Genomic DNA, 27,031 nt, shown 5'->3' on the forward strand with positions numbered 1-27,031 from the left:
ATGGAGGTAATTTATAGGCAGTGGAATTATAAGAGTAAAACCAAAAAAAGTTAAAATTCAATCAGCAAATAATATGTGAAGAAATGGTTGTCGGCAGGTCATAAATACAATAAACATGTTTCTTCATTCTTTTCTTTTTTATAAAATAATAATAATAATAATAATAATAAAATGGGATAGGTTAGTAGAGAATTGAATCATCATAGATAAAGAAAAAAGGCAATTTATTTTCGGACCTCTCTTCATGAATACGGATTTAATCAAATGCTTCAATGTGATTGTCAAATACTCCGTGCAAAATTTTAAAAAAGTAATGTTCTTCTTTTTATTGTTAAGTTGGGAGTAGAGAAAGGAAATTTAAAGTGGGAATCGAACTCTCATCAATAAGGCAAAATATTATCTCTATTATTTATTACTTTCTCCGTTTAAAAAAGAATGATCATATTTCCATTTTAGTCTGTTTAAAAAAGAATGATTCCTTTTCTATTTTGGCAACAGTTTAACTTAAACTTTTCACGTGACATGTTTAAGACCACAAGATTAAAGGGTATTTTGGTACATTTGACATAACTTTAAATTAGAACCACAAGATTAAAAATCTTCTTTTTTTCTTAAACCCCGTTCCAAGTCAAACTAGGACAACTTTTTGAAACGGAGATAGTATTTTTTAAATGGTGTATCAAATCAATAATAGATAACTATATTGAACAAAAAGAATACTTACAGGATTTCGGAAAATAACATGATCCTCATGGTCATCAACTATATGAGTACGGTATAAGATCTACAAATTAATACTCCGTAAATTAATAATCTCTCCAAAATAATATTTTCTTCGATTCAAACTTGGACAATGAAAAAATCATCAATTTCGATAAAATAATAAGATAATATATTTTTATAAGACCCTTATATAAATATATGGTCCTATTAATATCATAAATTAATAATTCTTTAAAAGTACATATATATCTAGACAATTTAGTAAATATAATTCTATTGTGTTCTTTTAAATTTTAAATTTAGTTGAAGTTCATGTCTAACTTTTCTTATTGCATCTAAGAGCTCCGGTGTCATTTCAAATTGTACCACAAAATTGTGAAGAGTTTTAGATGCGATAAGTGTTTTCTTACGCGTAACTGGTTCCAAAGGTACATTATCATCTTCAACTTCATCATCAACATTGTTTTTTCGGTGGTATCCACAATTTCTTCTATGTTTTGGACATTTTAACATGTTTAACTTTCACCCGGATAATCCAACAGGTTATTGGCATCCATTTTATTGTGGTAAGCGAGATCATTAATCAATGACTTCAAGTTCATTAATGACGTTTTCACAAGTAAGCTCATTCATTCCAATTCTCTGAGATTGCATTCCTTGAACGAATTTTACAGTGTCGAAAATAATTTGCTATTATTTCTTGTCGAACATTTTTTGTCCAATAAGGGGTTGCAAAATTGTCAGCATCCAAAACATTAATCTTTACTGTATCAGTTTGTCCCACCTCATAATCTTCTAATATCCTACGATAAAATTTGTTTGATAATATATCTTGAAAACTCTTATCATCCCAATATCACATGGTTGAAATTAGTAACATACAATGATTTTGATGTATTTGTTATACTTTATGTATAATATTTTCTTTAAATTAATATATATTAATTTATCGATTAAATAATATCACTATAAATTAAAATAATAAAATTTCATGGTACCAACTATATTAAGTTATAGAGGTTTTACCGTAATATCTACCTTCTCTCTCTTCCTATGCTATCCTTTTGGCCATTTAATTATTTTTGAAATAAAACGAAAATCTTTGAGTAGTAAATTTGTTTTGAGATGTCCAGTTATTTTGGTTAATGAAATGATTATTTACCTTTACAGTATAATTAATGTTTCTAATAAATGTGTAAAATATCTCAAGGAGGAGTTAACACTCACTCCCACCGACCTCGAAAAAATTTATGGCGGGAGGCACAACTATAAATTGATATGTAAGGTAATTTTTTTAAAATTAAAAAAAATGAAAGGTTTAAATTATCCACTTACTACATTTAAATGAATAAAAATGAATAAAAGGAAGTTGAAATGAGAAAATTTATGAATTAAACATGATGATGTGAATTGCCTTAATGTAATCCTTATTGATTGATGAAATGTTTGAAAGCAATAATGTAGACTTGAATTATGCAAATTGTTGTCTCGTATGTGGTGTGATATTATTTGTGTGTTTTAGTCGTAGAACGCCGTTATGAGACATGTGATGAGTTATTTATGCCGAGGTCTTTGTCGACGAGTATTACTATGTCGAGGTCTTTGCCGGCGAGTGTTATTATGTCAAGGTCTTTGCCAGCGAATGTTGTTATGTCGATGTCTTTTTTAGCAAGTGTTATTTGCCAGCGAGTGTTATCATGTTGAGGTCTTTCCCGACAAGTGTTATTATGCCATGATCTTTGTCGGTGAGTGCTATCATGCTGAAGTCTTTGTCGACGAGTGTTATAAAGCCACTGGGAAATGGCTTTAGGTAGCAACGATCATCGTGACTTGATACTTTTGATGCTTATGCATTATTTGCTTGTAAATTGTAATTGATGTGCTTGTTCGGTTAGACTGAGCTACTTTTTATTGAGATTGACTTATTTATGACTTGTTCGATTGTTGATTTGTGAAGTTTGAACTGTGAATATTGGGCCTTTGAGTCGTGGATTGTAGAATTACTAATTAAGATAGTTTGAATTCTATGCAGGTTAAGTTTGAGAAGGTTCGATTGAAGTGTAAGAGGTATTCGACTTCTAGTCAGTTACTTTGTTTAGTAGGTTGCTTGTTGGGTAATGTGTTGTTGGTACTCACTCTTGCTTCTATGCCTGTGTAGATTTTAAGTCTGGACACGTGTGATCTCTTTCTCCTTCTATTGATCTCGAGGCTCGTCAAACACTTCAAAAGGTAATTGTTTATCATTCGCGGACCCTCTTTTTCCTTTCCTTACACAGTGTTTTAGAGAAGAAACAAAGCTTTAGACTTGTATTTATTTCTTAATTCCGCACTTATGTATTTAGAGACTTGTAAATGTGAAGACCAAATATTTGAGGTTTTAGTAAAAGAATAAGTTTTCCCACTTTATCTCATTCTTGTTTTTACTGTTTTCGTTTTTATGGGGTTGAAGTTAACTTGTCTTAGTGGGGAAAGACAAGTGTCATCATGTGTTTTTTGAATCATGACCCTCCTCTTCGTGTTCATTAAAGTTGTTCAGATCAGTGGTAGAACCATCATATCTTTAGGGTTTTATCCAAACCCCTTCGGAAAAAATTATATTATTTTTACATGGTTAAAATAATTTTAGGTATATATTAGATGTCAAACCCCTTAGGGTACTTTGTGTGTCTAATTCTTCAGATTTTAAACTCTCTAGTTAAAAATTCTGACTCCGTCATTGCTTAAGATGGACATATCTTTTTAAAGAGGTAATCTAGACTCGCTTTTTAATCTTCTACATTCCTCAGAGATGGAAGCACATGTAAGCCTAAGAGCTTTAGAAAATCTTCCCTTGTTACTGATGACGGTATCACTAGTATCCTTTCCTTGAAGGGCAAGTAAAATCACTAGTTTCCCAAATGGGGTCATCTCAAAGTCCAACAATTTGAAGGTCATTAAGGCCGTATCCCAAAATGCAATTGGCAAAGTGAAGAGTGTCTAATTAGCTTGGATCCTCATAAGTAATACCAAAAATTTCAAATGTGTTGTAACCTTAATGTTTTCGCCACCAATTCTATGGGGCTGAAACAACCATTTGAATATTTGATAGGTTTTGGTTGATTTGAAAGAAAAGGTACAGGATATGATAAGTTTATTTACTCCTAACCCAGTTATGTGTTCAAATTTGGATCATTATCAATTTTCACACACAAAAAAATGTGTATCTAATCTTTGACAAAAAGGTCGCTCCTTAATTACGAAAATGATGCTTTGGACTGTCCCGCTTGTATGTGACATGACCTATTTCTAGATAAGAAGTGTTTCCTAGATGTTAATTAAGAGTAAGACTGAATATTTGCGAGAAGGCATATTATATACTAATCTAATTGAATCAACTCTAATACTAAGGAATCCAAAAGACGGTTTGTATCAAGTGTACAATCAAAGACTCGATTGATAGTGAAAATTGATATTATAGGAAAAATGGCAACAAGTAGTGTTTTCAAACTAACGCGAGTTTGGGTTTGACTTGCGTCCTTTCATCCAAATCAGTGTTTATTTCTAATAAACATAACAAAAGCAATAAATGAAGTGAAATAAACAAATAATCTCAAATATCATTTAAACTAAATCTTCTAAGGTTAAAAGAATAGACTTGATTAAAGAAAAAAACTAAAATGTCCATGCTTCTTTTTTCTTGTATTTAGTATACATCATATAATTTTAAATTGTGCCAGGGACAACTCTTGAAGACACTCACAATGAGGATCTTAATTAGCTAACAGGTCATGGGATTTGTATTCTCTAGGATTATGGTTTGTATCTCAAACAGATAAATGAAGTTAATTAGTGAAACCTTTTGATGTATAGATACATTGTATAGGCAGGGGATAAATATAGATCGATTGCTTCGTCTTCCTGTGAAGGTCAGCCCGTAATCCCTTTCCTCCATGCATTTTCCTACTGGTTGTTAATATACAGGTAGGCTCAAAGCCTCAACCTCTCATCACAATGGTGGAATTAATATATTTATTTATTTTTTTGAAAGAACTTGCAGCTCACACCAATGACAGCAAGTAATTGAGATTCCAAGTATGATAATCACTTCTTTATGGAGAATGCATCAATTACAAAATGGAGTTTCAATGAGGCTTCCCACTGCTTGCTTTGTATAAATGACTATCAGTTCTATCGAAAATAATATATCAATATCTATCTAACTCAGACTCCACTTGTGGGATTTCACTAGGTAAGTTATACTATGATCGTGTGAAACGCTCAGAATAAAACTTGATGCCCAAGAAATGCATAGATTTGGGGTGGGGTGAATATTTCTCATCACACAGACAACATTCTTATCTTGACAGCAATCTAACGAAATGAATCAAGAGTAATTGGTAAAGTTATTATGAAAACTGTATGGCACTCGCCTTTTAGTTACCATGTAAACCTTTGGATTTGGTTGACCTTCCCGCTTCTAAAAATCCAAATATTCATAGCGGAGAAAAACCAATGAGATAAAGAAATAACACTCTTTTACTGCAGTACGCAGCTGAGACCCCTACACTAGCAAGAAATTATTCTACTTTACTGGATCCTACTCGGACCAACCATATGCATCCACACCACCAGACTAGCTTCTTCCAAATATATGTTTTATACTGATCCTATATACTCTCTAGTTCATTCAAGAAAAACAATCTTAGAGCTTGACCTTGAGGAAATAAAAGAAGCAGTAACAGATAAACCACTTTCTCTAATATAACATGAAAGTACTCCAGCACAACATTAAAGTAATGAATACAAGTAGGTGTATAGGTAGAATCAAAAGTCATTATAAAACGAGTAGCGACTCACATAGTTGAAATGTCATGCTACTAGCTACTCAATTAGTAACATATAACAGCGAATCCTGCCTGTAAATGCACCAAGGAAATAGAATCAACCACAAATACCAGGCCAACAAAGGAGAACGAAAAGGCACCTGGCCAGAAGCTAAATTTGATATTGGCAAGTCTCTTCCTTCAAACACGCACCCCTAATGCCTTGTGATCTCGACCTCAAAGATAAATGGCTGAAGAATGAAGAGATACCTGGCTCTACAGAAGTTTTAACATTCATAGTACTAGAATTATAGTCAGGTGCTCCCATTTTGGCTAAATAAAGATATGGCATGTCCTCTTAACCCTGACACATAAGCCAGAGTAATACGTGGACACCAAATTGATCTTAAATACCAAGGAGATTAAGAAAATATATGCACACAGGATTTATTGATTCCATCAGAACATAGTAAACCCATCGAGATTGACCTAGGAACAGAGGCAATCATTTACACTTCTCAGAAGTGTCATGTAACCATTGCAGATTATAGGCGTCTTTAGCATTGTATTAATGTCAATTACGAAATACCTTACAAGCTAAAACAAGAATATAATCTACAAATTATCTTCAACTATACACAATGCAAAGACTAATATTATTGTTGTGATACAAACTAAAAAGAAAATAACCCCAATTTTCTGTAAAATGACAGCGCTCACACCTCTTCTAGAACGCACTGTGTTATAGATGGAGAAAATGTAATCTCAATCCCGAATCCCAAGCTCAACCTCAAGATCATCATCTTCTTCAAAGAGCTTTAGGAGACGAGCTTGCTGCTCTTCCCTTTTCTTCTTCTGCCATATCTTGAAAAGGACATAACAAAATCCAACAGAAGCTAAAATTCCAAGGCACACTATCACTACTCTCACTCCGGTGGAAATTCTGGATGAATGACTTTTCCCTTTACTTTCATTTGATGTTGATGAGGAATCTGCCGAACCTTTATAAACACCACGAAGGATGACTCAGCATGTTAACCATTAATAGAGATCAGATAACAATTTCTCATTAGGGGTGGCAACGGGGTGGGGGCGGGGCAGGTATAGTCAAACCCACAAAATTCACAACCCCCCCCCCCCATATCATTTTTTTCTTTTTTAACCGGTTCCGCCCCGCCCGCACAAACCCACCCTGCCCCACTTGAAGTTATTACCACCCCAGGACTAATTTATTGTTCGCACTTCGCAGTGGATTAATCCCAATTTCCTACTTAGATTAGAAAGATGAATAAACTAAAATCAAAGAATCGCAAATTGTCGAAGTTTATTACTGCAACAAAAGTTTTACCACGAATTCTTACATGAAATTGTCAAAGAATGGCATTATTAGTGGCCTAGTCGGAGCAGATTGGGAAAATAAAACGAAATTGGAATTACAATTCGAGAAAAAAAAGATTTGTAATTAAGCTCTACATAAAAACAATTCTTCCAAGATGGTGTATAAAATTAAGTTCATGATAAGAATTTGCACTAGAACACAAGAAATGAGCATAATTTAAAAAACTAAGGCTTTGACCCATCCCGCACCCGCTTAGAGACTAACCCGCCCCACTCCACATAGCCTTAAATCCACCCCATGACCATCCTATTTCTCATAGACATTTTAGATTTAAAAATAGAGTTAAACCTCTATGAGCACAGACAACAAACAAAGAATAACCCTAGTACGATTTATCAAATCAGAACAGAAGCACACAGTTTTTCCTTCCTCGGAGGTCAAGATTGGTACTTTGTAGACGCACAAAACAATCATAGCAACAAATCAAAGTTTAATATTGAAACTAATAGTATTCCAATTAAATCTAAACTATAACGATTTAAGAAAAAGTTAAAGAGCCATATAACTCAGTTCTAACACAAAATTTGAAACTTTCCTCTGTATATATTTCACTTTTACGAAATTAAGCATTAAATCCAAGTGGGGTACACAGATCTTTCTTTATTTTCTCCTAAAGAATGAAAATGAAGATTGGTAAGCAGAAAAGGGTAGAAACCTGTAATCAAAAGTAAGAAAAGAGTAAAAAACAAGGATGATTGAAGAGGCCCCAAATTAGGGGTTTTGGGCATCTGCATCTCTAATTCTTGGGGTTTCTTCTGCTGTGTTCAGACAAGGGGAAAATTAGTGTTTCAAGAGTTTGCTGTGTTGTCAATTTTCAACGGCTGCTACCTTAATGTCTTTACTCCACCAAATCACAAATTCATCCACAATTAGCTTTTTAAGACAAGTTTCCTTTTTAACTAGAGAATAAATTTTGTTTTAACTAGAGTAAGTTTCAAAAGTACCTAATATTTGAAGTTTAATTAGGTTTTTTAGCTATAATTTGCTTAATTATGATTTGTAGTTACATGTCAGAAGGAGAAAAGAGACAATTGATAGGGAAAAAGAAATACAATTGATTTATCTTTTTGACCAATAATTGTATTACAAATATAATTGATCTATACAAAAATATATAGTTACTAGAAGGAGGAAAGAGAAGACCAAGATTACAAGAGGGAGGAGAAAGGTGAGTGACATCTGGAGAGAACAACGAGAGAGATACAGTTAATTTGTATATCTGATTATTAATTGTATCACGAATACGTTTGATACAATTGATTTGTATCAATAAATATAACTATATTTTATGAATATAATTGTATCAAAGACTACTAATATTCAATTTATTGATGCAAATCAATTGTATTAACAAATATAATTTTTTCGATGATATAATTGTATCATTGTTATAATTGGTAACTAATTGTATTTTATTCATCTACTGTCTTGTGTATTTTATTCACTAATTGTAATCATTCGTATTTATACCATTCACTATTACCATTTGTACTTATATTATAGGAGAGAGATGAAGAGCAAGAGAGCGTGGGAGCAAATTGAGGATAGAGGTGAGCGACAGATTGCGGAAAAAGATGAAAGAGGCGAGAGTGAGAGTGTAGAAAGATTAGAGATGAAGTTTCCATAAAATTCTAATTATAACTATGAATCATATTTTTTTATAAAAAAATTAAATTTATGTATAGTAAATACACATCACATGTAAGGACAGGCGAGCCGGGATGAACCAATCTCAGAATGATTCTGGCCTTGATTATCTAGGATCTACACTTATAGAGGGATGGGTGGAATAGAACCTGTCGAGATATGGGATGGGATGGCTTGATTTTTGGCCTGATTCATTTTGGTACTGCTTTTTTAATCAAATATGGTCAATTTGAGAGTTTGTCATATTCTTAAAAAATACAAAAGATTTAGATATTTATTACAATTCAAGACTATTTTTAAAAATGATACTGTGCGTAAAATCACAAATGGCCTCAAGTTAACCACATGACGTAGCATGATAGTAAGATCGCATACATAACTAAAATAATCATGAAAAGCGGAATACATTCTCTGACATAGCATAAAGAGAGAAATCCGAATACAACGATGCATCAACGAGAATGTCAATATTTTAAATAGCCTCTCATATAAGTGAGTCGATAAGACAAATTTCTAGCTGACCCAAACAATTTGAAATCAAAAGTAGAGTCTGAAATGAACATAAGAAATCACAAGTGACATATCCCCAAACCATGAGAGCAATCACTTAAGTTGGGTAATGTTGATAGGATGATGTACTAACCACGATTGGAAGGATATGCATCAGAATCAATATTATGAAACAATGTAGGCAGAAAAGTAACGGCCAGTATTCGAAATGTACTGAATATGGAGAAATGCGTAAACACGCATGACATAATTAATAACATGATAAATCTGTCAAAAATGATGATCAAGTAAACATAGCATGTAAACTGATCATGTGGTTTCGAAAATATAGTACAAGGTCATGCAATATTCTAAAGTCGTAACAAATGTAGGAGATCTCATTAAATGACATAAACCATGTGAGCTACAATATGGAGTTTAGTGTTCTGCTCCCGTACCGAAAAGAGAGTGTCTTACTTGCCAAAGTAAGGAACATGAGATTAAGCTAAGGTGGGTCAATTAGCTAATGTTTGTAAAAGACTAAGAGTCTGTTTGGATTGACTTTAAAGTAGGGTAAACCCACTTTTGAGTCATTTCTAGCTTTTAGAAGTGTTTGACAAGGTTAAATATAAGTTTAAATGATTATTTTTTAAAAAAAAAAAAAAAGTTAAAATCAAAAGTAGATCTCCCCCTACTTTTTATTTTTTTAAGTTGTAAGTCATTTAAGTTTGACTTTTTATTTTTGACTTAAAAGCTATTTTTAAAAGTCAATCCAAACAAACTCTAAGTCCTACGGCGGCACGTAGTTCTTGGGTTTAGGGATTACTACTAAAGGTCAACGGACGCTAATAATAATAAATAACCATCCCAAAAGTCCACCACTACAAAAGACCTCTAATTGCCAACAAAATTTTACTAACAACTTAAGTTGGTTAGTATTCAACTAAACTATCAACATATTTCTAACGGAATAATATTTTAAAACTTAATAACGAAATTCTAACAGATTGCCAACATATATCTTACTAACTAATTATTTTAGTTGGTAAATACGGCGGAAAAAAATGACGCCAAATTTAGCAACCTTCTATCAATGGATTACCAACAGAAATATTACTAACACACACCTTTTGTTGGTAATATTACCAACAAAGTATATATTGGTTGGTAAATATGACAAAAAATTGTTTATATAATTTATTAATATATTACCAATGACTTACTAACTAAACATTTACCAACGACAAAATTGTGTTGCAAAATTTACCAAACAAATATAAATATGTTGGTAAATTAATAACGAAATGTAATTTGTTGGTAAACTTGCCAAAAGTTAAACTAAATATGCTCTGATGAAAATTATTTCAGTTCGATTAGTTTCGAAATGTCATTTTTATAGCTAATAAGATGGTCGTTTCACGTTTTGAGACTTCCATTTTTCAGTTTGTGTTGTTAGGCGTTTTAACTTTTGGCCAAAATTTATACTTGGTCAATATTTTCTGTAAACGTGCTCAAATTAAATTTTTTTGATATAATGATATGTGTCATATTGAGATTAATTTAACTTGTTACATAGGTTTTGCATTGTTTCATTCAAATATGATTTATAAAATTGATTATATTTTTGGATTTATATTCATGTTCTTAGATTTTTAAATTCAATAAATTAATAAATATTTAAACTGGTGAACAATTATTCAGTTAATAATTTTTTAAATATATTGTCAATCAATTACTAACATTGAACTTGAATGATATATTATCAAGGGATGATGCTGAAGTACCCCCTCAACCTATGCCCGAAATCTCAGAAACACACTTATACTATACTAAGGTCCTATTACCCCCCTGAACCTATTTTATTAATAACTTTTTACCCCTTTTCGACCTACGTGGCACTATCTTGTGGGCCCAACGATGGTTGACTTTTTTTTTCTCAAACTAGTGCCACGTAGGCTAAAAAGGGGTAGAAAATTATTTATAAAATAAGTTCAGGGGGGGTGATAGGACCTTAGTATAGTATAAGTGTGTCTCTGGGATTTCGGGCATAGGTTGAGGGGGTACTTGTGTATTTTCCCTATTATCAATAAACTAACAATCAATTAGTAAATTTATTAGAAAGATAAATAATCATACTAAAGTATTTTAAATTTATTACAAACAAGAGTTGTGGTGTATTAGTAAGTACTCTTGCACATTTAACCAAGAGGTCTTAGGTTTGATTTCCGTCGGGTACATAATCATTGTTAGGGTCTTAGGGAGTGCTTCACCACCCAATGTGGGACTTTCCGGTGTGAATTCAAATTTAGCCGGGTTCCAATGTGGGTACCGAACACCGGATGGAAAACCAAAAATAAAAATAAAAAAGTATTTAAAATTTATTGACAAATTACCAACAAAAACTTTTGTTACTAAAATTACCAACCAATTACAATGTTGAATTGAAAAATGAAGAAAAAAATTCACCAACTCTTTTTCAATTCGTTAGTAAAGGTATTAACGATATACTAAGCAAAAATTAGTTGGAAAATTTATCAACGAAAATTTCAAGGCCATACTTCAAAATTTTGTAGCAACATATTTAGGGGTTTACCAACTAATTTTTGGTTGGTAAATTACCAACAAATTAAAATCAGTTGGTAATATTTACCGACAAACTTTTTAGCAACTCATTAATATAAGTTGACATTTGATTGATAATTTAATTTGTTAACCGATTTAATTAATTTACCAACAAATTTTTTATTGATAATTGAGATTCCTTTTGTAATGCACTAGGTACTAAGTATACCCAATAGAGACGTGCATAATTGGAGAAATAGTAAGAAAAAATGTTGTGGCCCCTAAAATTGAGGCCCTAAGGCATTGGCCTAAAAAAATATAGGCAAGACAGACTCTAGAAATTATTTAAATCATGATAAGCATTCATAATTCATAAAAATATGAGTTCATAATGCATGTGAAAATAACATAATTGTGATCAAGAAAATACTTGCATAGCATGGATTTATAAAAAAATATCATTGAAGACGTTGAATTAAGATCAATTATGTATAATAAGATCAATCATGAAAAATAACTAAATTTTTAATGAGAACCTATAAGAAATCAAGAAACTCTAAAATTGGAGAAGAATCATAAGAAAGAATCATAAGAAACTGAGATTAGTTTGGAACTTAATGGGTGAAGGATTCATTGATGAAGTTTCCACGTATCTTTATTGAAACCCAAGAAGACTCGAAGTTTTGAAATTGTTATTCTTGCCTTATAGAGAAGCTTGATGGAGAAGAATTTGATTTTAAGGGAATGAGAGTAAATGAGATGGCTAAGGATCTTAGGAATTAACTATAGTCTCCAAATAAGCCCAAATGACATAGTATAAAAATTAATACAATTTTATTAGTTCTAACGTTTAACGTCATTAGCTTGATTTAGTATCTCTCAGCTTGATCATTTTATCAAAGTCATAAATGACCGTTTATCTTGATTTTTCACCCTTTTTAGTGTGTGCTCAATTTCAATTGCTCCATATGGAATAACATCAGTAACATTTGTATGGGTATGTCCATCTGAATTTTAATTTTCTTCAATATAGCTAGAGTCTATGATAGCAAATAGGGGTGTACATGATCAGGTTGGTTCAGATTTTTTAAATATTAAATCAAATTATTTGTATGAAATTTAAATTTATAGATCAAACCAATCTAATACAATTTGGATTTTTTCGGGTTTCAGTTAAACAAATACATTGATGTACATTGAAAGTATATTGAAGCATATAGTATATTATGGTGAGGATTACATACTAGATTATAGCTAGGAAGAATTAGTTACAAGTTAGTTACAAAGTTAGTTACAAAGTTGTTAGTTAGTAAGTTGTATATAAGTGATGTATTGTGTGACATTGAAGATCAATGAAGTAATTTTCTCCCTTCCAATAATCTTGCATTCTCTCTGCGTGTTCTTGAGCTCCAACAGAGCTTTGATTATGGATTCTTGTTAGAATCTGTAATCTCTACATGGTATCAGAGCCACTGATTCTGTAAACGAGTAGCTAAAGTTATTAATTCGATGGTTTCTACTGGAGATTCAGCAGGGGAAATCACAGGAACATCAATGGCATCCACGACCATTGATCATCTTCATCCTTTGTACTTGCATCCATCTGATGCACCTGGCTCACTCAACATTGGAATAATGCTTACAGGAACAGATAACTACACTTTGTGGAGCAAAGCAATGCAGTTGGCTTTGCTTAGGAAGAACAAAGTAGGATTCATTGATGGAATAGTGAAACGAGATCAGTTTTCAGGGAGTTTAGCTCAACTGTGGGATCGATGTAATGCCATTATTGTTTCATGGATTTTGTGCAATGTGAGTAAAGATCAACACAGTGGTGTTCTTTTCTGTTCAGATACACATTTGATTTGGGGAGATCTAAAAGAAAGATTCAACAAGATCAACAGTTCTCGTGTGTTTCAGCTACATAAGGAGATCTTTACACTTTTTCAAGGTGTGTCTTCTATCTCAGTATGCTACTGACTCAAAGATCTTTGGGATGAATATGATAGCATCATGCCACCACCAGCTTGTAATTGTCCTAAGTCTAAAGAGTTTTTTGAGCATCTTCAATATCAGAGAATGTTGCAATTTCTTATGGGACTTAATGATGGCTATGCTCAGGCTCGTAGTCAAATTATGTTGATGCATCAACTTCCTAGCATTAATCAGGTTTATGCCATGATAAGTCAAGATAAAAGTCAGAAACTAGCAGCAAATTTAAGTAGGTCAATGCCAGAAAGTTTAAATCCTACAGCAATGTATACATCGAGATCTAATTCTAGGAATAAGAAGCCATACAATCCTAATGCCTTCTGTGATTATTGTCACATGAAGGGGCATATGAGAAGTGATTGTAACAAACTATTGAAGTGTGATCATTGTCACAAAACTGGCCATGTAAAGCTGGATTGTTTAAAACTTATTGGATATCCTTCAGAGTTCAAAGGAAAGAGGGACACAGTTGTTGCAGGGAACTCAATCTATGAGGAATCATCCATCCATCATCATGCTCCACAACCTACTCAAAAGGAGTCTCATCCAGCTGCAGAATCTGGGATGATGCCAATGCCAATGTTTACACCACAACAACATCAGAAACTCATTCAAATGTTGAATCAAACAACTGTTGGTGATACACATTGTGTTGCTAATATGGCAGGTAACTCTTACTTATCTAAGGATGGTTCATTACAGTGGGTAGTTGATACTGGTGCTACACATCATATGATAAATGATGCTAAGTATTTACATTGTGAAAGACTGATAGAAAATACAGGTAGTGTTCAGTTACCTACAGTAGATTCTACAAAGGTTTCTCACATTGGAAATTGTCCTATAGGAAAAGGTGATATGCTTAGACAAGTGCTATGTATTCCAGATTTCAAGTTCAATTTTATGTCTGTTTCGAAAATGACTAAAGATTTGAATTGCTGTGTCACCTTCTTCCCTAATTACTGTGTTTTTCAGGATCTCTCATCTGGGAAGGTGAGGGTGACTGGTAAAGAAAGAGATGGTTTATACATGGTGGATACACAAGTAGAAGATATGCCTTAGAGATGTTTAACAGCAATACAAGATATTAAAGATAAAGCTACTGTTTGGCATCAAAGGCTATGTCATGTACCTATGAGTGTAATCAGGAAGATTCCCAGTTTAAATAAGTTTGGTAGTAAATTTACACTGCATGATTGTGAAGTTTGTCCACTTGCTAAACAAACTAGGCTGCCCTTTCCTAACAATACTAGTAGATCAACAAATATTTTCCAGCTGGTTCATTTGGATGTTTGGGGACCATATAGAGTTGAAACTTTTGATGGTATGAGATATTTTCTTACTATTGTTGATGACTATTCAAGATGGACATGGACTTTTCTAATGAGATTGAAATCAGATGTTGTTAGTTTGTTAAAGCATTTCTTTACAGAAGTTTAAACTCAGTTTGGTAAAAAGATTCAGAAGATAAGAACAGATAATGGTTCTGAGTTTTTTAATTCTAATTGCAATGAACTTCTTAAGTCACATGGTGTTATCCATGAAAGCTCTTGTCCATATACACCTCAACAGAATGGTGTAGTGGAAAGAAAACATAGACATATTCTAGAGACAGCAAGAGCTATAAGTTTCAGGCTGGTTTTCCAAATAGATTTTGGGGTTTATGTGTTCAAGCTATAGTGTATGTGATCAACAGAGTGCCTTCTACTAATTTGAGTGGTGTATCATCTTTTGAGAAACTGTACAACAATCTTCCTTCAATTGATCATTTAAGAGTGATAGGCTGCTTGTGTTTTGCTACTAATCTTACTAAGCAAGACAAATTTAGTCCTAGGGCCATAAAGTCTGTCTTAGTGGGGTATGAGACTGCACAAAAGGGCTACAAATTGTACAATTTGGAGGGTAAAACATTCTTTGTTAATAGAGATGTAGTCTTTGTTGAGTCTGTGTTTCCCTTCAAAGACAATACTACATCATCAGCTGATCCTGTTTCCAATACAGACTTGTTCAATTATGATGAAATGATCACTATAATACCACAACCCACTATATCTCATTCTAGTTCAGATAGTGTTGCTCAACAAGTGTCACTCCATCAGGATGTTCCTACAATAAGAAAGTCTGCTAGGAGTGTTAAACCTCCAATCTGGCATACGGATTACATTACTACAAGTGGGACTAACAAATGTTTGTATTCAATAACTTCAGTACTAGATTATTCTGGATTGTCCAACAAGTATCAAAGTTTCATTTCAAAATTCTCAGTTGAAAATGAGCCAGCTACTTATGAAGAAGCTATACAAGATGTTAGATGGGTGGATGCAATGCAAAGTGAAATAAAAGCTCTAGAAGATAATCAGACTTGGGAATTAGTAGACTTGCCAAAGAACAAGAAAGCCATTGGCTGTAGATGGGTTTACAAGGTGAAGTATAATTCAGATGGTGGTGTAGAAAGATTCAAGGCACGATTGGTGGCCAAAGGTTATAATCAAAAGGAAGGTTTTGATTACCAAGAGACATTCTCACCAGTGGTTAAAATGGACACTGTAAGGTCTGTTATTTCAATTGCAGCTGCTAATCATTGGCACATTCATCAAATGGATGTTTACAATGCCTTTCTACAAGGAGATCTCTATGAAGAGGTATACATGACATTGCCTCAAGGTTTTAGTAGAAGGCAGAACAACAGCAATGGAAACAATCAAGTGTGTAAATTGCTAAAATCCCTCTATGGCCTGAAACAAGCATCAAGGCAGTGGAACATCAATCTTACACATACCTTGATTGAATCTGGATTTCATCAAAGCACAAGAGTTTATTCTTTGTTTACAAAGAGAAAACAAGACAAGATAATGATAGTTCTTATATATGTGGATGATATGTTATTAACAGGAAATGATCCAGTGATGATTCAACAAACTAAGGAGAGGTTACAACAAGCTTTCAAGATCAAGGATTTGGGAGAACTAAGATACTTTCTTGGGCTCGAATTTGCTAGAAGTGATGCTGGAATTCTAATACATCAAAGGAAGTATGCTTTAGAACTCATATCAGACATGGGGTTGGCAGGTGCCAAACCAGTCTCAATTCCAATGGAATTGAATCAAAAACTTACTACAGCTGAATTTGATGCTAATATTTCATCTACATGTCCTGATGAAACATTAAAAGATCCTACAAGATATCAAAGGTTAATTGGGAGGTTGTTGTATCTCACAACTACTAGACCTGATATATCATTTGCTGTACAGTGCTTGAGTCAATTTATGCACTCTCCAAAGACTTCACATATGGAGGCTGCAATGAGACTAGTTGGATATGTGAAATCAGAACCAGGACTTGGTATTTTGATGGCATCAACAGGGGGAAATGATTTGCAGGTTTTCTGTGATGATGATTGGGGTGCATGAATTAATAGTAGAAGATCAATTACAGGATACTTGGTACAATATGGAGGTTCACCTATATCTTGGAAATCTAAGAAACAAGTGACAGTGTCTAGAAGTTCAGCAGAGGCAGAATATAGAGCAATGACATCTACAGTTGCTGAGATTGTTTGGATTGTTGGTTTATTTGATGAACTTGGAATCACGATTAATCTTCCTGTGCCATTGTACTCAGACAGTACTTCTGTGATTCAAATAGCAGCTAATCCAGTGTTCCATGAGAGAACACAACACATAGATATAGACTATCATTTCGTGAGGGAAAAGATACAAGAAGGATTGGTTAGTACAACACATTTAACATCATCTTAACAGCCTGCAGACATATTCACTAAGGCACTTGGACGAGATTCTCATATACATCTTGTATCCAAGCTAGGAATGAAGAACATCTTCATAGTTCCTAGCTTGAGGGAGAGTGTAAAAGAGTTAAACAAATACATTGATGTACATTGAAAGTATATTGAAGCATATAGTATATTATGGTGAGGATTACATACTAGATTATAGCTAGGAAGAATTAGTTACAAGTTAGTTACAAAGTTAGTTACAAAGTTGTTAGTTAGTAAGTTGTATATAAGTGATGTATTGTGTGACATTGAAGATCAATGAAGTAATTTTCTCCCTTCCAATAATCTTGCATTCTCTCTGCGTGTTCTTGAGCTCCAACAGACCTTTGGTTATGGATTCTTGTTAGAATCTGTAATCTCTACAGTTTCCCTATCTCGGGTTGGTTCGGTTTTTTTAAATACCAAATTAAACAATTATTTCGAATTTTAAAATTTATAAATCAAACCAAATAATAAACCTTAAATTTTTTTGATAAAGTTTGCATACAAACATATAATTAACTATGCTTCAAATATTTATTTAGTCCAATCAAAATACAATTATCTAAGGTATTTCTTTAAAAAAAAAAACAGAAAATATGAGATAAGTATCACACAAAAATATTCGATTAAAATTGATAATGAAATCATCATATAAAATAAATATTGTAAAGTCATAATGAAAATGATCATAACTTAAAAGTACTGAATCATGCTAATATAAAATAAATATTGTAAAGTCATAATGAAAATGATCATAAATTAAAAGTACTAAATCATGCTAACATAAGTTTAGTAAGTATTAGTTACATTACTAAATATTTAAGAAAAATTAAAATTAGATTATGTATTTTAATTATCTAAACCAATGTAAAATTAAAGAACAAATATTCAATATTATTGTTATTCTTAGTGTTGAATCAATTTTTTTTTTCATTAGTATTAATTTGATTTTGATTTAAGTTTTATTATAATTATCAATATCTATGAACTATAATCTTTATTGGATCATTCCGAATTCTAAGTTTTAAACTTGAAATGATATATTAAAAGATAAAACTATGAAATAGTATAAGAAATATTTTAAAATTATATGAAAGTAAATATTTTTATGTATAGAATAAACGAAAAAGGGTCATATTTGTCTTTTTACTCTTAGAAAATGGTTATATTTGTCCTTTGTTATACTTTTTTGATACGTTTACCCTTGCCATCCAACTTAAGGTACACATTTACCCTTAAACTGTTAAATCTCATATCTTCACTTTTATCATCCTATATGACATTTATGTGGCGCCTACGTATATTTTTATATTCATTCTCTTAATTTTTATATATAATATTTAATTATTATATCTAACTCAATGTTACAACCAACCATTTAACCCATTAATCCTAACTCCTAATATTTATTTTACTGTCAGTTTCATACAGAAAAAATAACAATTAGATTTGCTTAATTGAACAGGAGTTTCATTAAATCCAACTGACGAAATATATCTCAAGAACGATTCAATGTTATGATTTTTCTACTTGATATGTACTTCTTCAAGCATGGTTATTACCAACTGTAATAGTTGATTATTTACGGTTCTAATGTCTATATATTTTCTTTTGGTAATAATTTTTCCCCGTGTTGTTTTATTAAGACCAGAGGAATACATTTCATGTTGAATGGTGACCCTTCTTATGCTAATGGATTTAAATGCCTACTAGTCTATGTATATTGCTGCTGACCCATCTAAAGTCACAGATGCATTTAGGAGTAATTGATTTTGAAGGGTTTGGATTTTGTGATATCTGAAGCAAGAAGGTATGGGATTAAGGTAATATTAAGCTTTGCTAATAATTATGACAATTGAGCTTTGTTAGTGAAATTAATTTTGTATTATCTAAAAAAGATTAAACAAAACAAGAAAAGTAATGCCACAGTAATATCTTCAGGTGGGTTTAATGATATTTTGTTCAATTAAGCAGATTTATTTGTTATTTTTTTGTGCGAAGGTGACAATAAGAGTTGGGTTTAATTGATGAGCCTATAATATTGAATAAGATTAGTTAAATTAATTTTTTAAGTAAAATAAATATAAATATCTATCTAGGCATGACATATAAGTGCCATGTAGATGTCAAATAGGACGATAAAAGTTGAGATATGAAACTTAACGGTTTGAGGGGAAATATGTATCTTAAGTTGGATGACAAAAATAAATATATCAAAAAAATATAACGAAGGACAGATATAACCGTAATATGAGAGTCCAAAGTCAAATATAATCCTTTTACCAAACCAAACCACTAGTCAATTTTTTTGGATTGACTCAATTTGTCATTTATTTCAATTTTCGGTTTCGTTTTGCATACGGTAAAGAAGTACTTGATTTTTCATTTCAATTTTTTTTTATGGTTAAGTTAAATTGTCATACCTTTTTAAAATTATATTTTCCTTTAAAGTTTGACATTTCCATAAGCTTTCCATCTTAATATAATTGGCTGGCTTTATTCCTAATCTTTGGCTATTCTGCTTAATATTGCAAATTCAATTAAGTTATTTTTATTTTGTATTATTTATTTATGTAAAATTGTTAACTTGAGAGACTTGATTTGCACAATTAACAAATATTTTTATGATAGCAAAAGAAAAAGTGTATATAATGAATAATATTTATTTCACTTGGTTCATCAAGCATGTGCTTTTTTATGCATTTTTTAAACTTCAACTGAGTGAAATAACACACAAGGAGTATAGATTTTTAATTTCAATAGAAAAAAGGAGAAATTAATTAGGTTCAGATATATCTAAATGATTGATAAAGTAATGGAACAAATTTCATGAAATAGGTAGATGATACATGTGTCAGCATCCAGAATTTACTTGTGTTAAAATTCTCTGAATGAAAGCAGCCTAAGTAGAAAAGATCACGAGTCTGTACAAAAAATATTTGTGAACACTGACATGTTTATTTTACTTCTATAATATATTAGTAAAGAATTTTATATTTATTTATTTATTTATTAATATTTTGGATGTTTGTTTTTATTATTTTATTAGTTCAAATGATCCAATTTTGTTTGAATTGGGTTGATTTAGATCAATTCTGATGACCCAATTGATTTTGATAATGTTCAATAGAAATAGTTAAAATTGAATCTCAACTATTCATGATATTTTGATTTAAGGGCTATTCTTGGATCCAAACAAAAATATAAAACTCCAAAAATTAACATTTTTTTTATTTAGATTGTTATTTTCTTCTTCCTTTTACTCTAATGCCGCCAGTAGCCACCGGCTCTATAGCCGAAAAAATCTTCAAAATTTTACCATCTTTTCCTTGTTGGGAAAGACAAGGCACTAACAAAGAATGCCTGACAGGATAACAGCGGAAGAATACCCAAGTCTATACTTTCCCTTCTCGATTTGAACCAAGAGAAGACAAACAACCACAAGCAATATGATAGTAAGGCAGCAAGTAATTCAACCAAACAAATATAACAAGGCAATAATAAACCAATCACACAAGACACCAAGATTTACGTGGAAAACCTTTCGATGTGAAGAGTAAAAAACCACGGGACCAAAAGCTCCACTATAATCACCAAGAGTTACAATATTGTTCTCCAAAATTGGCCACAAAACAAGTGTCAAACAATGAGCAACAACAAAATAAGATTGCACCAAATCTAGAGAATTAAAGGAGCAAAATCACCAATTTCGCAGCTACTGTTCACGACAGCAAAACTGAAGCTGCAGGCCACCAAATCCAACTCTGTCAGTTCCTAATCAAAGATTGAGATGAAGATAATACGCTGTCCAAAAATCAGCTCAATCGGACAAGAAACGAAGCGGGAATCGCAATTTGAAGTTGGCTGTTATGGCTGAAATTTGACTGCGAAAAACTGCTCTCTTTCTCTCTTTTTGGCTGCTGAAAAAACTCTCTGTGTATTTGAAAATAAGACCTAAATAGGCTTATATTTGCCTCATAATAATGGGCCTATGGGCAAAAATGGGTTGGTCCAAATTGGGCTTTTATTTATCCACATAGGAAGGGAAAAAAGACTCATAACCCAACAATTCTCCCCCTCACGACTATGTGGAGGAGACCGCCATCCCGGAGACCATGCAACAATCTTCAAACTTCCCTCTTGGCAAAGCTTTAGTCATCATATTAGAACCATTGTCATTTGTATGAATCTTTTCAAGCTCAAGCAACTTAGAATCCAACACATCTCGAATCCAATGGTATCTCACATCAATGTGTTTAGACCGACCATGGAACGTAGAATTCTTGCCAAGATGTATAGCACTTTGACTGTCACAATAAAGCACATACCTCTCTTGAGCACAACCAAGTTTCCCCAAGAATCTCTTCATCCAAAGCAATTCTTTACAAGCTTCAACGACAGCAATAAGCTCAGCTTCTGTAGTAGATAGAGCAACACATTTTTGCAACCTAGATTGCCAAGACACAGCTCCCCCTGCAAAAGTAACCAAGTTCCCTGAAGTATACTTGCGAGTATCAACATCATCAGCCATGTCTGAATCAGTATAACCACAAATAATAGGCTTCCCTGTACCAAAACACAAACTCAGACTAGAAGTGCCACAGAGATATCTCATAACCCACTTCACAGCATTCCAATGTTCTCTTCCCGGATTAGAAAGAAAACGGCTAACAACTCCAACAGCATGAGCAATATCCGGTCTTGTACAAACCATCGCATACATCAAACTACCAACAGCTGAAGCATAAGGAACTTTCTTCATATCTTCCTTCTCATCATCACTAGAAGGACACTGTTTTGTGCTCAATTTGAAGTGCATAGCTAAAGGTGTACTGACAACCTTAGCTTTGTCCATGCTGAATCTGCGAAGTACTTTCTGAATGTACTTCTCTTGTGATAATACCAATTTCTTGGCCTTTCTATCACGGACAATCTGCATGCCAAGAATCTGCCTTGCTGGTCCTAAGTCTTTCATAGCAAAAGACTTACTCAACTCTTGCTTCAACTTCTGAATCCTGCAAGTATTATGACCAACAACAAGCATGTCATCAACATAAAGCAACAGAATAATAAAGTCACCATCAGAGAACTTTTGCACAAAAACACAATGGTCTGAAGAAGTCTTCTTAAAGCCCTGCTGACTCATAAAAGAACCAAACTTCCTGTACCACTGCCTGGGAGCTTGTTTCAAACCATACAAGCTCTTCTTCAATTTGCAAACATAATTCTCTTTACCCTTGACTTCAAAACCTTCCGGTTGCTCCATATAAATTTCTTCATCTAAGCCACCATGGAGGAAAGCAGTTTTAACATCCATTTGCTCAACTTCTAAATCTACACTTGCAACCAAGCCTAGAACAACACGAATGGATGACATCTTCACAACTAGAGAGAATATCTCATCAAAATCAACTCCCCTTTTCTGATTAAATCCCTTGACAACTAATCTAGCTTTGCACCGTGGAACTGGATTACCATCTTCATGTTTCACCCGAAAAACCCACCTGTTTTTCAAAGCTTTTCTGTCTTTAGGTAACTTAACCAAATCAAAGGTATGATCATCATGCAAGGACATCTTCCAAAGCATCAAACCACCTTTCTTTTTCTTCACTTTCCATGGCCTCATCAAGACTCTCAGGTTCTCCCCCGTCAGTCAAGAGCACATACTCATTGGGAGAATAACGAGATGAAAGAATTCTCTCTCTACTAGATCGTCTGAGATAACTCTCTATAGCATCTATAATTGGTTGTTGGACAACCACATCATCTTGAACTGGAGAATCAACAACATCATGCCGGTCATTCTGAACATGATCACCATCTTCATTATCAACTTGATTTTCATCATTATGAAGATTTTCTTCCGGTGCAATAGTCAAAGAAACTGGATCAACATCAACTAAGCTCTCACTACTCTGAAAATCAGCCTTGTAAGCTTTGTCAAAATCTTCAATTGTTTGGTCTTCAAAGAACACAACATCACGGCTTCTAACAAGTTTCTTCTCAACAGGATCATAGAAACGATAGCCAAATTCATCTTGACCATAACCAATGAAGATACACTGCCTAGTTTTAACATCCAACTTTGACCTTTCATCCTTAGGAACATGTTCAAAGGCTTTACACCCAAAGACTCTAAGATGATCATAAGAAACATTCTTACCAGTCCAAACTCTGTCAGGGACATCACCTTCTAAAGCAACATCAGGAGATAAATTGATAACATAAGCAGCAATATTAAGTGCTTCTGCCCAAAAGGAATCTGACAGCTTAGCATCTGAAAGCATACATCTAACCCTCTCAACTAGAGTTCTGTTCATCCTCTCTGCTAAACCATTTAACTGAGGAGTCTTTGGAGGAGTTTTCTGATGCCTAATACCCTGCTCTCTGCAATATCTATCAAAAGGACCAATATACTCACCACCATTATCTGAGCGGATGCATTTCAATGTCTTCCCTGTTTGTCTTTCAACCAATGCCTGAAAACCCTTGAACACATCAAGTACTTGATCCTTGGACTTCAAAGGAAATACCCAGAGTTTGCGAGAATGACCATCAATAAAAGTCACAAAGTAAAGTGCACCACCATGAGATCTTACCTTAAAAGGACCACACAAATCAGAATGTACCAACTCCAGCAAATCAAGCTTTCTTGAAGGCGGATGACTCTGAAAAGAAACTCTTTTCTGTTTACCGGCTAAGCAATGAACACATTTCTTCAACTTTGCTTGTTTCACCCCAGAAAGCAAATTTTTCTTAGCCAAACTATCAATCCCCTTCTCGCTCATATGACTCAGCCTTCTATGCCATAACTCTGATGAAGTATCATTCTCCACCAAATTTACTGAGTCTCTGGACATGGAGCACTGAAATACATACAAGTTAGACAACTTGTCACCACGGGCCACAACCATCAAATCTCTAGTAAGCTTCCACTGGCCAACACCAAGTGTATTAACATAACCCTCATCATCAAGATATCCCACAGAAATCAAATTCAAGCGAACATCTGGAGCATGCTTGACATTATTAAGAACTAGTTTGGAACCATTGTTACTTTCCAAACAAACTGTCCCAATGCCAATAACTTCAACTTCATGATTATTGCCCATTTTCAACGTTCCAAAATTACCTGGAGTATAAGAAGAAAATAATTCCTTCTTTGGCGTGACATGAGAAGTAGCACCAGAATCCACAAACCAGCTAGACTCATCACGAACAAGATTAATGACATTTGCATCACAAGAAACAAGAAGATTATCATTAGCAACAACAGCAACACGATTTTCATTATCGCCTTCTCTCTTTTGTTGTCTCATATCTCTCTTGTGCTTGTAACAATATTTCATGATATGCCCATTCTTGTGGCAATAGTCACATGTAATATTCTTGTATTTAGACTTTGAATTGCTTCTACTTTTACCTCTATCATTCTGACCTCTGGACTTGTTTCTCCCCCTATCTTCAGTAACCAAAACATCGGAGTGTGAAGCTGAAGAAGATGAGGCTTGAGATCTTCTTCTCATTTCTTCATTCAAGACACCACTCTTAGTATATTCCATGGTTACAACACCACTGGGAGCAGAAATAGTCAAAGAAACTCGAAGAGTTTCCCAAGAGTCTGGCAGAGTATTAAGAAGCCAAAGTCCCTGTATCTCATCATCAAACTTTACACCCATTCCGGACAGCTGGTCAAGAACACCCTGAAAATCATTAATATGATCAGAAATAAGAGTGCCCTCTTTATACCTGATATTCATTAATTGTTTCAATAGGAACAACTTGTTGTTGCCAGTCTTCGAAGCATAAAGTGTCTCGAGCTTGTCCCACAAACTTTTGGCATGTGTCTCATTCACAATATGATTTCTAACATTATCTTCAACCCATTGTCTAATATAGCCACAAACCTGCAGATGCTCAAATTCCCATTCTTCATCATTCAAAGACTGAGGCTTATTAGAAGCAAACACAGGTAAATGCATCTTCTTGACAAATAGAAGATCTTTTATCTTGTCTTTCCAAATATGATAGTTACTACCATTCAAACACACCATGTGGCTCATATTTGCCTCTATCATTCAAAACGACAATCAACAATAACCAAAGCTCTGATACCACTTTGTTGGGAAAGACAAGGCACTAACAAAGAATGCCTGACATGATAACAGCGGAAGAATACCCAAGTCTATACTTTCCCTTCTCGATTTGAACCAAGAGAAGACAAACAACCACAAGCAATATGATAGTAAGGCAGCAAGTAATTCAACCAAACAAATATAACAAGGCAATAATAAACCAATCACACAAGACACCAAGATTTACGTGGAAAACCCTTCGATGTGAAGAGTAAAAAACCACGGTACCAAAATCTCCACTATAATCACCAAGAGTTACAAGACACAGGTCGACCCCATGGCAGCAAGAAAAGGCGATCTTGTGCTATACTCCGGTGATATCTTTCCTACCAAGACATGCAAACTCCCATCGTGTCCCAGATCACATTCCGTGAATCGAAAGGGGAAGCCTACTCATCTATCAGCTCCTCTCGTAGATCGGTGCGGTTTTACGAAGCGTCTCACAGTCTGAGTTCCTGCTTTCAACGAGACTTTCTTATCTTGTCAAACTTTCTCTCCTTCACCAGGAAAGTTATCCGGTAAATCTCGGGGAGAGGCACGAACTTAAGGAGCTAACTTAAGCTTGGTCGATAGTCGTTCCGGTCCTAGCTGGTTCCATGATCTAGGAAGTCAATCTAATCTCTCTTTTGGTCAAAAGCGTGGGCTTTTATTTATCCACATAGGAAGGGATAAAAGACCCATAACCCAACATTCCTTTCATCCTTCTCTATCCAAATCTACAATCCTTTCATCCATATCTATAGCCAAACTCTGTAGATATAAGGAAAATCAAATATGATTTTTCATTTTTTTCCTTAGATTTATAAAGTTTCGGTCATCTCCATCCCAAACCCTTTAAATAAATGTGTAGATATCTTCAAGGTCTATCATTTGATATAAATTTTAAGTCTAGAATTCGTCAAAACTTTCATTTACCCAAAATTTTTGTCAATCTTCCCCCTCCCCCTTCTAAATCTCTATTCAAATCCGTCCTTATCGTTTTTTGTTTGACTATATAAGTCGTTTGATGTCGGATTTTGTATTATTGATGTTCATTAAGTTATCATGTTGATGTTGTTGCTTGAAGTATTATTATTTTATTATTATATTTTTAATTTTGGTTTATGTTTAATTTTTTTCTGCATTATTTTGTTGTGTTTGATCTTTAAAAATTGTTTAGATGTTTAGAGTTTATGTTAGTGGGTCAATTTGTTTGGGTTTTGATGAAATGGATCAACATTTGGGCCTATTTTAGAATTTTCAGATGATCCATTAGCTACTCATTATTCAATCAATGAATAAAAGAAAGAAAATTTTTCAAAATGTCAATGTTTTAACATTTAAGAGGGCTTATTAGCAATACTTTCAATATTTAGTAAAAATATCAATTTTAATTTGTTATGTATCTTATTTATGTTTTTATTATTTGTTTTTATTTAAAGAATATAATTATTTAATAACAAAAGGGAGAAAATCAATGGAGAGAATATTTCAAAAAAAGATAAAGATCACTTAATTTTCTCAT

At 33.3% G+C, this 27,031-nt stretch overlaps 1 long non-coding RNA gene across 1 annotated transcript; it reads right to left on the minus strand.

Annotated features, from left to right (window-relative positions):
• Nucleotides 1-6,033: 6,033 nt before the first annotated feature.
• On the minus strand, nucleotides 6,034-7,853 carry LOC101249425 (uncharacterized). Its single transcript, XR_011212376.1, has 2 exons — nucleotides 7,580-7,853; nucleotides 6,034-6,526 (listed from the first exon to the last, which is right to left on the minus strand). It is a non-coding gene; the product is annotated as an uncharacterized lncRNA (long non-coding RNA).
• Nucleotides 7,854-27,031: the final 19,178 nt, after the last annotated feature.

Source organism: Solanum lycopersicum, chromosome 11 (assembly GCF_036512215.1).
Source record: "Solanum lycopersicum chromosome 11, SLM_r2.1".
In the NCBI taxonomy this organism is placed as follows: domain Eukaryota; kingdom Viridiplantae; phylum Streptophyta; class Magnoliopsida; order Solanales; family Solanaceae; genus Solanum; species Solanum lycopersicum.